General features: G+C 43.0%; 1 protein-coding gene across 16 annotated transcripts in view; it reads left to right on the top strand.

Annotated features, from left to right (window-relative positions):
• The window catches only part of CSGALNACT1 (chondroitin sulfate N-acetylgalactosaminyltransferase 1), a 341,281-nt gene that overhangs the window by 40,431 nt on the left and 285,558 nt on the right, over positions 1 to 15,292 (top strand). For 5 of the 16 annotated variants that reach the window (XM_015075897.3, XM_053216490.1, XM_027071726.2 and 2 more), the window contains exons 1-2: positions 12,053 to 13,017; positions 14,852 to 14,918. The exons of 3 other annotated variants lie outside the window; for them this stretch is intronic. The gene's annotated coding sequence lies outside the window, so the exon portion shown is untranslated. Of the gene's footprint in view, positions 1 to 6,786; positions 6,908 to 12,052; positions 13,018 to 14,851; positions 14,919 to 15,292 lie in introns of those variants that run through there. 8 more of the 16 variants (XM_027071734.2, XM_053216493.1, XM_053216494.1 and 5 more) reach the window with 3 other exon arrangements.

The following is a 15,292-nucleotide window of genomic DNA, read 5'->3' as shown; positions in this document are numbered from 1 at the left end:
GCTCAAACTCATGAACCTCAAGATCCTGCTGTGAGCCAGAATCAGGAGTGGAATGCTTAACTGACTGGGCCACTCAGGTGCCCCTACATGTGGTGTTTCTATAATGGCCTTTCTGAAAGGGTGTGGGCATTTCACCAGGCAGCTCCCAAGTCCCAGCCCAAGGCCTTATGAACCTCCTTCTTTATGGTCACAAAAGTTTGTGTCAAGTGGCCTCCATGTTCACTGTGAACAGAAACCACTGTGCAGTTGGCCACACAGGTTGGCCAGGCCCAGTAGAGCTGGTGGGGCAGAGCCGGATGCTGAGAATAGCCTTTGGAGGATCCAGACTTGAATCTCAACTTTGCCACTTAGCAGTTATGTGACCTTCAGCAAGTTACTGAGCTTCAGTTCCCTCATGCCACAAATTTGGTTCATAATATAGATACCTTTTAAGTTATGAGGCTTAAATTAGAAAATGCAAAAGCATCAAGCACTGTGCTTGGGACTCAGTAACTAAGCTCATTCCATTCCTCTTCCCTGCCAAAAGCAGTTATTTCTTAGGATGATAATTATATACAAAACCCCAAACATCTGCATAGCACAGATACATATGTCTGTGAGTAAAAAGGTCATTCTTGGTGGAGTGAATAGGTTGAAAATGCAAAGAGGTATTTCATTTTCCAGTTGAAGATGCAGAGGGATGGAAAGATCTGGAAAGCACTTTGCTCTCAACCTTACAGTGAAAAAAAAAACTGGACAAAGAGCAAGTTAACAACTGTTCTTGAGCCAAAGATAGTACTGAGGGTGCAAGATCCAGAACATAGAGAGAGGTGGGCGTTTGCAGGGAGGGATGAGACACAAGCACTAACGCACTGTGTGAGCTACTGAAGAGGAATTCAGCCAGGGTGACTGGAGAATGGTGCAGGCTGGCTGAGTGAGCACTGGCGAAAGTGAGGGAAGCCCTCGGGGTTGCAAACATGGGGGGGGGGTGTTTGTACCCTCTTGCAAGTTTTTCTCCACGAACTATGCTAGTCACTCACAGAAAAGTTTGAGAAAGTCCAGGGAAAGTGTTCTCTGTGGAGCTGAACCAGGAGAAGAAACAGCAGCTGCTCTGAAAAGGGCAAGAAATTTTGCCTAGATTTCTTTTGTATCTCCTATATAGAACAGAAGCTTTGTTTTGGGAGAGAGGCAACAAACACCATCATCTTTTGGGCACTGGTAAAATCTTTCTGTAGCTGGGGAAGAAAACAGGAAAAAAAAAAAAAAACCCTCAACCCTGGTGGGGGAGGGGCAAGATTACAAGCTGGATTCAGGACTCTGAACTCAGGAGAGGGCAGGGTTACTGAGGGATGGGCAGGATCACCGAATAGGCCATCTTCCCCAAGATTCAGGGATATGGTACCTGCCTAACATTGGGGACAAATCAGAATAACAGAGGACACTCTCTATCCCTACTCCACCACCAGGGTAACAAGCATGAGGTAGTAACTAATTTGCAAGAGGCAGACTTTCTCTGTGGGCATGGTGAAAAGAAAAGATTGAAGGCCAAGGGTGCAGCAATCATTGAAAAACAAATAGACTGGCATTCAGTGTATAAAATAGACTGAGCACAGGGTATGACTAGCCTGTGGGTCACTGAGGATCACCACAGCAACAACAGACTTCTAAGCCAGCCCAGCTCCCGATTAGATTAGTGCAAACCCTGACACTCAAGGCCAGGCAGAAGGAAAGGCGTGCACATTTCCAGGCATTAAAAAAATATTTACCTCGCCTCTACTCTCTTATCTAAGATGCCCAAACTTAAAAAAACAAAAACAAAAACAACTATGAGGCATATGAAAAGACAAAAGAAAGCCACAAAAACAAAAAACAGGAGACAAAGCAATCATTAGAATCAGACTGGATATGTCACGGATGTTGGAACTATCTGGCAGGGACTTTAAAATAACTATGATTAAATAGACTAACTGCTGTAATAGAAATGGTGGACAATGGGCAAGATCCTGTGGGGCAACAGAAATTACCCAAACTGAAGCACAAAGAGAAAAAAAGTAAAACCAACAACAGAACGAAACAAAAAGAACATCCAAGACCAGCAGGATGGTATCAGACAGTCGAACGTATACTTTATTGGATCACCAGAAGGAGATGGAAGATAGAGTGGGGAAGGCAAAAAATATTTGGAGAAATAATGGCTGAGAAGTTCGCAAAATTAGTGACACCAAATCACAGACCCAAGAAACTCAGATAATACCAATCAGGATGAATATACCAAAACAAAACACACCTAGGCAAATAATACTCATACGTTTATCAACCAAAAAATAAAAATTAAAAATTAAAAAAAGGAGAAAATCCTAAAGAAGAAAATCCTAAAGGCAGCCAGAGAGAAAAGGACACATTACAGAGGAACAAAGATAAGAATTATCCCTGTTCAGAAACTATGCAAGTTAGAATATAATGAAGTGACATTTTTTAAAGTGCTAAAAGCAAAGAGCTGTCAACCCAGAATTCTATGCCTAGTGAAAATCTATTTCAAAAATGAAAGAGAATGAAAGATTTCCTCAAACAAAAACTGGAAATTCATTGCCAGCTCATCAATGCTACATGAAATGTTAAAGAAAGGTCTTTAGGCAGTAGGATTATGATACCAGATAGAATTCTGGGTCTCTACAGAGAAATGAAGAACACTGGGTATGAAATAAATGAAGGTAATTGAATTGAAAAATTCAATTTTTCCTACTTTTAATTCTAAAAGAACATTGTTCAAAGCAAAATAGTTGCACTGTATTGTATATTTGTAACTTAAAAACAAGTTTATTTATTTTGAGAGGGGGTTGGGGGGAGGGATAGAGGGAGAGAGGGAGAAACTCAAGCAGGCTCTGAGCTGCCAACACAGAGCCTAATGCGGGGTTTGAACTCACAAACTGTGAGATCGTGACCTGAACCAAAACCAAGAGTTGTATGCCCAACTGAGTGAGCCACCCAGGTGTCCCCTAACCTACTTTTTAGAATGTATGACAACAATAGCACAGGTAATGAGACTGAGGAATTAGGACTCCACCACACATACCATGGTAAGGCCTTTACCCTTCATGTGGAGCAGTGTAATGGTGTTCGAAGGTAAGCTCTGACTGACTGAAGGTATAGGGCAGAACTGCCATAACAGAGGTCAGTACAAAGTACAGTGGTGACATGGGAAAGGAGCACCAAAATGATCTTGACCAAGAAAGGAAACAGGAAAGGAGCAGTCAGGGAGGTGAGTGGAGAACAGTGTGTTCTTCCAGGAGCCAGAAGAAGAGAGCATTTCATGTAGGGGGAAAGTGGATGTTCATGTGAAGCAATACAAAAATATTGTGGAAAGTGAAAACGATAGTGTCTGTAAGAGTCAGTGATCAGGCAGACTGACCAGCCATCCTTCCATAACTGTTTCCATAGGCAGGTCAGGAGAGGTCATTGAATGAAAGGTTGAGTTGTGAATGGGCAGTGAGAGAGTGGAGGAATCTACCCTAGGCTTCTTTTAAATAGAAAAGATGGGAAGTCAGCCTGTGGGGATTGGGAAGAGGGAAAGTGGAATTGTAGGAAGTTATCTGTGGTTTACTCAGCAGACAATGGAGGTATGAAATAATTGGAGTAAAACATAGAAATGATGAATGGGAAGTCCTTGGATTCAAGTAATTAAAGCAAGGTAGCAGGTCTAGCCTGTGAAAGGAGAGACAGCTCCTTCATTTAAGGACAGGCTGCAGGGAAGTGAGGTAAAGCCAGAGAACCCTTTGGATGCAGAGGGGAGGATGCTGAGGTGAGCAAAGTAAAGTAGGGCATAGGTCTGCAAGTTACAGAAAGTCATTTTGTGAATATCTTCTGTGGTTGCCTTTCACCACATCTTGTTTTTTTCCTCTTTCTTCCAATCCCCTATTGCATTAGTTTCTTAGGGCTGCCATAATAGAGTTACTACATAATGGGTGACTTAAAAAACAGAAATGTATTGTCTCTATTCTGAAGGCTGAAAGTCAGAATCATGGTGTGGGCAGAGCCATGCTCCCTCTGAAACCTGTAAGAGAGAATCCTTCCTTGCCTATTCCCAGGTTCTGGTATTTTGCAAGTACTCCTTAGTGTTCCTTGGCTTGTAGCTGCATCTTTCAAATCTGACTATTGTCACATGGCGTTCTCCTGTGTGTCCCTATGTTCACATGGGTGTCTTCTTGTAAGGGTACTAGTTGTATTGAACTAAGGGCCCACCCTGCTCCAGTATGACCTCATCGTATCTAATTGCAACAACCCTATTTCCAAATAAGGTCACATTCTGAGTACTGGAAGTTAGGACTTCAACATATCTTTTTGGGGGGCCACAATTCAACTCCTATATCTACTAAATCTTCATCCCTCTTTACAAAGTTTTCTTTGAGGAAATCCAACTCAGCATCTAGAACCCATTGAAATGCTACCTCTTACCTGAGGCCTTTCCTGAACTTCTTTCCCTACCCCTTTCTTTTGTGCTCCCCAAATCTCTTATGTGGTACAGTATGTGGCTTGTTATCCCTCTCTGTTCAGTGTGGCTCACCTTCCTGAGAGCAGAAATTGTCCAATGGCTCTGTATACCCTCGACAGAGTCCAGTCCTTGTGAAATGGCTTAAAATCTCACAAACCAGCACAAACCGTTATTTGATAATTCAGCAATAAAGGAGAATCTGGGAATTCAGGATAAAGGAGCTATTTAGAGTAGACGGGTACTAATCAGGTGAGCTTTCCTGAAAGTGATGGGATTGGGCGTTGGGAGACAGGAGGAAGAGAGAACATTCTAGGCTGTTTATTGAAAATATTTTTGTTGGAGGGGAAGATTGTGACTGTGTTTCCTTATAATGACATTTTTAAATGTTCTGCACAGGGTTCACCTAGTAGCTCTTATGGCAAACAGTCAGTTACCACAGCTGGGATGCTTCCTGTCAAACTCTGCCTTCTGCACAGTTTTGAAAATGCTGCCGGTGTTGCTATATGTGCATTTAGGGACCGCAGTGAGATGGTCACCTATCTTTAGTAAGGTAACAGAAATTGTCCGCGTGATTTTTTTCTTTCTTGGTACCATTTTGGTCCAGAAGGCAATTAAAAGAAATGCAGTGGTTGGTGCGTCTGTTTTTTGATGGTGGTGGTTGGAGTGCAGAGACTTGATGGAGAATAAGGAAGAGTTTTGTGGGCATGTCTTTAGGATGTGCTCAGTTTGGTAGTTTGGTAGAAGCACTCCGGGGCCACTTAGGCCCTTGGAGAACAAGCAGAATAAATCTTCAGAAATAGAGTGTTCATTGATAGAGGTAGGCGATGTGAATTACAACCATTACAACCATTCCTTGGTACCTAGTGCAGGCAGCGAAGATCTTCTTTGGCGCATCTGTACTCTTAGTGTTCCTATGTAGTTGGGCGGGGTACAAAGGAAGGAGTGTGAGTTTTGGAGTTGAATAGCCATGAGTTCCAACCTGGCCTCACTATTTTATTACTCCTGTGATCTTGGACACATAGCTTCCTCATTGGTAAACTGGAGATGATACCATATTTGGGATTCTTGAGAAAAATCAATGAAGTAAGATTTGAAAGTGGCTAGCCCACTCATGCCAGGCATGTCAAAGATGCCACATGCTGTTAGTTTACCCTTTCCTAGTTTTGAAGAGTGTGGGACATCCCAGCAAAGAGGCAGGAAATGGCCACCTGTGGGCAAGCCACATGTCAGCTGGGAATAGAAATAAATTAGGGGACACTCAGTGTTCTTCTTTTTTAATTCCCTGAGATACATTGGGCAATTAAGCTTCTGAAAAATACTAATTCTTTTTTTAAAGCTTATTTATTTAATTTGACAGAGAGAGGGAGAGAGAATGGGGCAGAGGTTGAGAGAGGGGGAGAGAGAGAATCCCAAGCAGGCTCTGCACTGTCAGCATAGAGCCCATCACAGGGCTCAATCTCAAGAACTGTGAGATCATGACCTGAGCTGAAATCGAGTCAGATGCTTAACTGACTGAGCCACCCAGGAGGTCCCCCCACCCCGCCGCAAAAACTAATTTTTAAGTGTAGTAACGTTGACTTAGCAATTTGTACTCTAGAAGCTTTCATATAAGTTTTATTTGTGCTGTCCCTTTACTTATTTATTTTTTAACTTTTTTTATTTTTTATTTTTTAACATTTACATCCAAATTAGTTAGCATATAGTGCAACAATGATTTCAGGAGTAGATTCCTTAGTGCCCCTTACCCATTTAGCACATCCCCCCTTCCACAACCCCTCCTGTAACCCTCAGTTTGTTTTCCATATTTATGAGTCTCTTCTGCTTTGTCCCTCTCCCTGTTTTTATATTATTTTTGCTTCCCTTCCTTTATGTTCATCTGTTTTGTCTCTTAAAGTCCTCATAGGAGTGAAGTTATATGATTTTTGTCTTTCTCTGACTAATTTCACTTAGCATAATACCCTCCAGTTTCATCCACATAGTTGCAAATGGCAAGATTTCATTCTTTTTGATTGCCGAGTAATACTCCATTGTGTGTGTGTGTGTGTGTGTGTGTGTGTGTGTGTGTGTATACACACACACACACACACACACACACACACACACACCACATCTTCTTTATCCATTCATCCATCGATGGACATTTGGGCTCTTTCCATACTTTGGCTATTGTTGATAGTGTTGCTATAAACATGGGGGTGCATGTGTCCCTTCGAAATAGCACACCTGTATCCCTTGGATAAATGCCTAGTAGTGCAATTGCTGGGTCGTAGGGTAGTTCTATTTTCAGTTTTTTTAGGAACCTCCATAATGTTTTCCAGAATGGCTGCACCAGCTTGCATTCCCATGTGCTGTCCCTTTAAATAGATACTACAGTGTTGGAATACATTACTTCCTGCCATTCAGCATACAAGATTTGATCTACTATATTTCATCACCAAAGTGAGTCCTGTTAAAATTTATTGTTGAACTTGTTGGAATCTCTTCCTTTGTGTCTTTTTCTGCTTCCTCCCCGCCCCACCTTCCTGCAGGAGGGAAATGTTTTCCGCTGCTGCAAAATTGATTGATAAACATTTCAGGTTGAAAATAGCAGTTTTAAAACTTTCAGCTTCTGTCTTTTCTCCCTCCAGCACTGCTAAACTATCACTTTTGATGATTACTTACTTTTTATTGGGCCTGACTTGGCACAAGGACTATGAATTCTCCTTTAAAGACGTACAAGAGCCTAAAGTCAAACTGCCCTCCAAAATATATTTATATTCAAAGTGTAAATTAAGAAAAAAAAAGAATATGTAAAGATTGACCCGAAATCTCTGAGGTAGCAGCAGGGTTCTGGTGGGGTGGTGAACCACAGAGTCCGTCTTCCTTGGAGAATATGGTGACTATCTAATTAATCCTTCTTTCTGGGGTACTTTTAGAAGAAATGTCAGAGGGGAGATTGAGGGGTAATTCCATTGAATAACAGGGGAGAGTGTGAACTAGACAGTCTACTAGGCGATTCACAGCTCTCGAGCATTAATATAAAAGGAGCACAGATGCTGGTGAAGAATTCAGGAACACAGCCTCCGAAACTGGCAAACCGTAAGGAAGAAATAATTACAGGGTTTCAGCCCAATTTCACGCATTATACAAGAAGTGTTAAATGAAGAAGTTTTACCCTTTAAACATGCTCTCTTTTCTTTTTTCATACAGAAAAGTACAGGCAGTAATAGCAGGAGCATTCATGGACCACTCCCTAGAATTAATGAAGAGTTTTAACGTTGTGCCATGTTTGCCTCAGTGCTTCTGAAATGGAAGAAATAAAGTATTCCTGATAAAGGTGTTCTTTGTTCTCTCGCCTCCCTCCCAGGAGGAGACCACTACGGTGACTTTGGTGTGCTTCTTGTCACCAAACCCACAGTCGTTATGATGATCTACTTCTTTTACAGGAACCGTCCTTTTACAGGTGATTTTACCGCCTTACGACATGTGCCGTAAAATAGGCCAGATGACAGCAGCAACCTTGCCCGACTGTCTCTCGGCTGGTCATTATTTCTCGACATCTGGATTATAGACCCTGTTCACTCCCCATCCATTGTCATGCTGTGTTAATTTTTAATTATTCATTTTATGGGATGACAGAGATAATTACAATTAATTTATGCCTTCTTTTTGGTATTTTTTAAAAACACTTTAACTCAGAAGTTGCAGATAATTTATAGGGATAGGGATTAAGCCGATTTACTAGCAACGTTTTCCTGGAAGTATTCCTTCAGGAGGAAAAGTCAAACCTCCAGGGAGTAAATACACACATAGTGAATACACACATAGTCTTGACTGCTTCCAGGCTGTGAAGTGAAAATAAAAAGTAATTAGTCATTTCCACCTACTGTGGACATGTGCTCCAACCTGGCCTTCACCTGTGTGTTTGGTGTAGTTGCTGACAGGAACAAAGGTTTGGAAGTGGCCTTTAAAAGAGGAAGGCCTCAATCCCCAAGTGCCCCAGGACTCTTTACTGAGCCTCATCTGCCAGCTTATCCTGTGTGGGTCTCAACTTGGAATGTGCTTCAGAAACATCTGGGGAGCCTGGCAAACTCCCCATGCCCAGGCTGCACCAGGGCAATCCTATTCGAGTCTGGGAGCAGACTCCAACATCAGGGGCTCCTATGGCTCTCCTGGGGATTTCACTGCTTGCCAAGTTGAGAAGCACTTTGTTAAAGCATGCAGGCATCCTGGCCTTCTTCTAGGCCCTTGAACTTGCCAAGGGCTTCCTGGCCCCTGGAGAACTTGCTATTCCCTGTACTGGAACCACTTTATTCCCTTACATTAAATTATACTTCTTCAGGTGAGCCTTCCTTGACCAGCACATCCAAAATAGTTCCCCCATCCACCAGCAGCTAGACTGAAGCATTGTACCCTATTTTTTCCTTCTTAGCACCACATTGAAATTGTCTGTTAATTTGTTCACTTGCTTATTGTCTCCCCTTCCCCAATTAGAATATAACCCCCTTGAGGCCAGGACCTTGCTTTCTTGTTTATCACTGTATTCCTGATGCCCAGCTTGGTGCCTGGCATAATACATACGTATAAAATATTTGTTAAATGAGAATGAATTCTTTTTTTTTAATATATGAAATTTATTGTCAAATTGGTTTCCATACAACACCCAGTGCTCATCCCAAAAGGTGCCCTCCTCAATACCCATCACCCACCCTCCCCTCCCTCCCACCCCCCATCAACCCTCAGTTTGTTCTAAGTTTTTAAGAGTCTCTTATGCTTTGGCTCTCTCCCACTCTAACCTCTTTTTTTTTCCCTTCCCCTCCCCCATGGGTTTCTGTTAAGTTTCTCAGGATCCACATAAGAGTGAAACCATATGGTATTTGTCTTTCTCTGTATGGCTTATTTCACTTAGCATCACACTCTCCAGTTCCATCCATGTTGCTACAAAGGGCCATATTTCATTCTTTCTCATTGCCACGTAGTACTCCATTGTGTATATAAACCACAATTTCTTTATGCATTCATCAGTTGATGGACATTTAGGCTCTTTCCATAATTTGGCTATTGTTGAGAGTGCTGCTATAAACATTGGGGTACAAGTGCCCCTATGCATCAGTACTCCTGTATCCCTTGGGTAAATTCCTAGCAGTGCTATTGCTAGGTCATAGGGTAGGTCTATTTTTAATTTTCCGAGGAACCTCCACACTGTTTTCCAGAGTGGCTGCACCAATTTGCATAAATGAGAATGAATTCTAATATCAATAGGCATCAATGGACTACTGGGCATAACTTTAAGTTCTCTTTCTAATATCTAAAGAAGGGTTAATTTCTTTTCTGAAAAGATGTTCCTGTCTTGTTATAAGCATTTAATCAGAATGTAGGGCAACGTATCCTTTAATCTAGCTTTTGCCCTGTTTTCTGATCTTGCCCTCAATATCTCCTAACAACAACAACAACAACAACAACAACAACAACAACAACACAGACACAAACATGTATACAATAATAATCAGCTTACTGGGACTTCACATACTTTATCTGATGTCATCCCTTTCTGTGGGATGGACATGATTAAGCACAAATGATGAAACAGGCATAGAGCAGTAAAACACCATGTCTAAGTCCACACACGTATAAGAGACAGAACTGGGATATAAATGTTGGGTGTCATATATTGGGACACCATGAGAAGAATGTGTGGACATTAGACCTCTCCAGGGTTAGGGGGCACTTGCCACCCCTCCATGTAATGTTGATGGCTGTGCCCTCTCCCCCTGAACTTCTGTGCTTTTTTTGGTTTAAAAACTCATAGGGAATGAATAGGATAGTGAGTACAATTGGAGAAAGGATGGAGAGGTAAGGAGGAGGAAGTCTTTCTCACCTCTTGCCTTTCATATGGCACCCTCTTTTTGGGTGCAGTGCTGAGTCTTTGGCTCAAATGTAGTTGAGTACCTTTACTACAATGGGTTTGTGCACGCCTTGTGGATGTGACTTTCCTAACTTACCATGAACACTGGGTAGCATGTTTTGTAGGTGAAGAACTGGAGTGGCTTGGCTCTATTTCACTTGATTGGCTTGTAAAGGAAACCCGTCCTCCTCAGTGTATTCCTGGGAATGCCTTAATCATGGGAGACCACAAGTTTTAGGAAAAGATCCTAAAATCTGGAGTGGTCATTAATCAGTGGGTCAGATTCAAAGATGCTGACTAATAGCGATGAAAATATGTCCCCTTGCCAGGACTCCCTTGTGATAGATGCACTTGCACCCTCGTGATGATGGGTGCTGAATTTACCAGTATGCTTCACAACTTAGATGTATGTGCTACAGGTATTCCTTTGCAGGTAGGAATTATTGCATTATTCTGACATTAAAACGTAAACAAAACAAGGTAATGTGATCAGCTACTTTGACCTCAGTACCAGACTGAAGGGCTTCCTTCACCCCAATGACTCTTTAAATAAAAACGGTCTCCATCTCTGATACTGTGTTACTTCTAGGCAGTGCTGGTAGACGCATTACCATTCTTCCTGAGGCTGACCTATCCCACTCGAATGTCCTTATCTTAAATCGCACAGCTTTAAATGAAATAATTGGTAAACGGGTTGGTGACTGAGGTGTTATTGAGCCCCTCAGTTCCCAGGGCTATTAATGGGGAGTTAAATGTTGTAATTGGTTAATGCTTAATTGTACTGTGCCTTTGGACACAGAACTGCTTGATTTATTTGTCAACCAAGTGGGAATTCCCTGGGTTTTGTACCAGTATTTCCATCCACACTGTTGGTGTGCTCAAATCCTATTTCACCTCATGCTGCTTTTTTTCTTGAGCTGCCTTCTGGATTTCTCTGACTTGGGTGACTTTGGTCGGTAGGTCAGAAAGGCCGTAGCCTCATGTTGGCTGGACCAGTCAGAGCTTCCCTTGGGCCCCCTCCTGCCCCTTTCTATACAGCCTTACGGTTACAGTTTCCCCTTTGTGAAGTATTTTTAGCTTGAGGACGGTCTGTTGTGTTGATTTTGCTCTGATAAGGGAAGTGAGGGCCCACAGCACAAGGCCGGTGCCTGGAGTCACATCCTGGGGGGGACCCTGACCTTTAGAGGCATCTGTGGCACAGGAGCGACAGACATTTATTACCATTATTTACCCTTTCCCCATCAAAATGATTCCTCTTCTTCCTTCGTGGTCAGAGACAAAAAAGAGATTCTTCTGGATGTTTTGTGGACTTCAGGCTGGGAAAAGGCACTCCTTTAAACCTGATTCAGTGTATTCCAGTGTCTGATTTTAGCACTGGCATTTTTCACATTCTTGATTGCCTGCACGACAGTGGCCTGACTGCTCCCGGAGGTGACCATCAGTCTCCACTGCGGTTTTCCTTTTAGGAAGTAATGTTTCCTTTGAGGATGTTGAGGAAATTCTGTTCCCCACAACATAGATATGGGTGGATCCGGGCTTGGGTTCACACACCGCAGGGACAATGACCCTCTGCTGTTTTGTGAAATCCTCTTTGAGCTGGAAATAGAATTTTCCTTAATTTAAATGAGTTAAATGTTAAATTGGGGAGGGTTGGTGGGTTCACTGACAAAGGAAAGGGTATGAACCACTCTCTTCCATGTTGTGGCTTCCTCTGTAAGGGCCGTGTGTGATTGCAGGGTGGGGAGACTTTAGAAATCTATTTTTAAATAGATTTTTAAAGAGAGTATTAGTGGTGCTTTGGAAAAGCTCATCTAACCCCCTATGTAACAGGGGTCCAAGAGTGACTCAGATGCCTTGTTACTCTTCTTGTCTCCTCTTTGGCAGCACTTTCATTGATTGCCTTGTTTTTCCAGGCAGGGGTGGGGGAGGCAGTGGCAGAGGAAGGGAGCCGGAGAAGAGTGTGGGGATGGCCAAGTGATTTGCCTAATTAACCAGTAAGTGTGGCTGATTTGGGGGACTCTTATTCTTTCATTCCTTCAAACCTTTTAAAACATCTGGCATGTGCAGGGTAGAGTGTTAGTCTTCCTGGAGGCTGGAAGAGCGGATGGCTGCTTGTTGGGAGGATGGAGCAGCCAGATCACCACACGCTGCACGCGAGGCCTCTGAGAGCTAGGTGTCAGGTGAGCGAAGAAGAGCCAGTGTCTCCCCGGGAATGGGCAGTTGCTCAGAGAACACTGATAGGTGTAGCTTACCTGGAGGAAAACTAAAATTAGCCATACTGCGTAGCTCAAGGTTTGGATATTGTGCAGGACTTTGTTTAGAATATGTTTTTAAGTGAATGAATCTGGTAACTTTGTATCAACCAGTGAGACTTGCAAGCCAGAAGATGACTCCTTGTATTTGACTAAACTTTGTTTTCCCATGTGAGATACTACGTGGCCTGGCCGATAGAAACCAGTCCTCCAGTTACTTGAGTCTCTTAGGAGAAGTAAGCCCCTTCTTGTGATGTAACAACCTTGAGCAAGTTCCCTTCTGAGTTTCCCTGACTAGGATGATTTTGGTCAGTGGATTAGAAGGGCAGCAGCCTCGTGTTGGCTGGACCCCTCAAGCTGGTCAGAGCGGTTCTGCAGCCTTCTCCTACCCCTTTCTACATATCCTTAGGGGTGTAAGTATCCCTTTGGGAACTATTCTTAGCCTGAAGACTGTTCATGGTGTTGATTTTGACCAGATAAGATAAGGAGGGAAGTTAGAGCACACCAGGAAGGGGGCTGAGGAGGGTGTGTGTTGGAGGGGAGGGATCCCAGTCCTTGGCTCTGGTCTAAGAGTGGGGCTGTTGCAGGGCTGGGCTATATTTACTCTCTTTAGTGGAGACCTGTGAAAAACCTAGAGAAAACCCAGTGCTTTTCCTCCTAGACCAGACCCATGACAGCTTGGTGCTTGTCAGGTAGGAGCCATTAATATGGCACGTGAGGCTTTGATTTGGGGCTTGAGGATTTGGTATGATGGGGACACATGGGGCTTGGGGAGGAGTGAGAGAGGATGTGCATCCAGGAAGGCTAGACAGTATATAACAAGGTTCAGGATGGGAAAACCTAGGTGAATACAGGGCACAACCAGTGGCTCAATTGGGAGGGTTTGGAGTGTGAAGGGGAGAGGTGGGAAGGTGGGAAAGTTGCCAAGAGCACATACGGACTAAGGCGTTTGGACTTTATTCAGGAAACAGAGGTCACTGAAGACTTCGGTGAAGGGTGTGATGTGATCAAATCTCCATTTTTGGGAGATTCATCTTGTAATGGTGGATGGTGGACAGGAAGGCTTTCTATCAGAGACTATGGTAATGGTCTAAACAGTATTTATGGTAACACGTAAAACAGCTGTGAAGCCAGTCAGATGTTTTGCCAGAGCTATAAGAATCTCAGGTCCTACAGAAAATAATTTCTCAAATAGAAGAGCGATTTAGGGATGACATATCATAAGAATTTTCATTAATGAATTGACAAAGCTTTAAGATTAGTGTGTCTGTGGAGATTGGGTTGTGTGTGTATATTAGTTTGTTATGTTTGATATTGTCTTGAAGTTAAACACATGTACTCTGGAACCAGACTGCCTGGATTTAACAATGATTTTTTTTAATGTTCTTTTTAAATTTATTTTTTAGAGACAAAGAGAGACAGGGTGTGAGTGGGGCAGGGGCCGAGAGAGGGAGACACAGAATCCGAAGCAGTTTCCAGGCTCTAGGCTCTGAGCTGTCAGCATAGAACCAGATGTGGGGCTCAAACTCACGAACCATGAGATCATGACTTGAGCTGAAGTCAGATGCTTAACTGACTGAGCCACCCAGGTGCCTCCAGACTGCCTGGATTTAAAGCCCAGCCTCAGCATTTATAGCCATGAGACCTTAGGTAAATTACCTAACCTTTCTGTGCCTCAGTGCTTGCCACCTAGGATGCACTTCATAAGGGTTAATGTCATTGTCATCATCATCATCATCATCCTTATCCGAATCATTCATTATTGAGAGAGCAAGAGCACATGTGCACTGGGGAGGGGCAGAGAGAGAGGGAGACAGAGGAACTGAAGCCCGCTCAGCAGTGTTGACAGCAGAGAGCCCAATAGCACCATTCTTTTCTAACACAGAGATTCATTTCTAACATCATTCATTACTTCAGAGATAGGATCTTTTCAGTGTCCTAAGTTTACCTGTTTAAGAAGCATTTGGCTGAGAGTACAGACCCCTCTGCCACCACTGCATGATTTTAAACTCTAAAGGGCTTATTTTCTTAATAAGAAGACTGGAGGTAGAGTTGCTCTCACTGCCTTGGTGACTTAAGGATGTCAGGGTAACTGAGATTCTCTTGGTCTCATTTCTTCATTGGCTCAAGAAGGCTGCTGCAGCTCCAGCCATGAAGTCTGTCAGACTGAAGGAAAAAAGAATGAAGGGTAGAAGACCAAAAGGGTAACTGCCAGTTGAATAAGCTCTCTTTACAATTCTTTTCTAGAAACCCAGCCTAAGGACTTCCATTGATACCTTACTGGCCATCTCTGTCTTCCAGGGATGTGGAAAAGGTAATTTTCTCTGGGCATTTTGCCCCCCTCAAGAATACAGGTGTTTTGTTTCAAAGGAAAAAAAGAGAAGGATGGGTACTGTATGGGCACTAGCAGTCTTTGCCACAGTGGGAGCCACTGCAGGAAAGCTACCTCAAGGCCTTCAATGAATTTTGCCTATTTCTAAATTAGCAATTGGATTGCCTTCTCCCAGATTGACAGCTCCTGGTAGTATAATCATTGACATTTTTAGCGTGTATTCAGCTTTTGCCATTAGCAAATTTGTTCAAGAAAGAAAAGACGATTACAGAAAGATATGGGAACATAAAATGTTTTAAACTCAATTGTCGGTATAGGTGTCGGGGTTGGGGGGGGTGTCTTAGTTTATACCTAAA

This window comes from Acinonyx jubatus, chromosome B1 (genome assembly GCF_027475565.1).
Source record: "Acinonyx jubatus isolate Ajub_Pintada_27869175 chromosome B1, VMU_Ajub_asm_v1.0, whole genome shotgun sequence".
Lineage (NCBI taxonomy): Eukaryota > Metazoa > Chordata > Mammalia > Carnivora > Felidae > Acinonyx > Acinonyx jubatus.
Note: the sequence above shows the minus strand (reverse complement) of the source record. Positions and strands in the feature narration are given on the sequence as shown.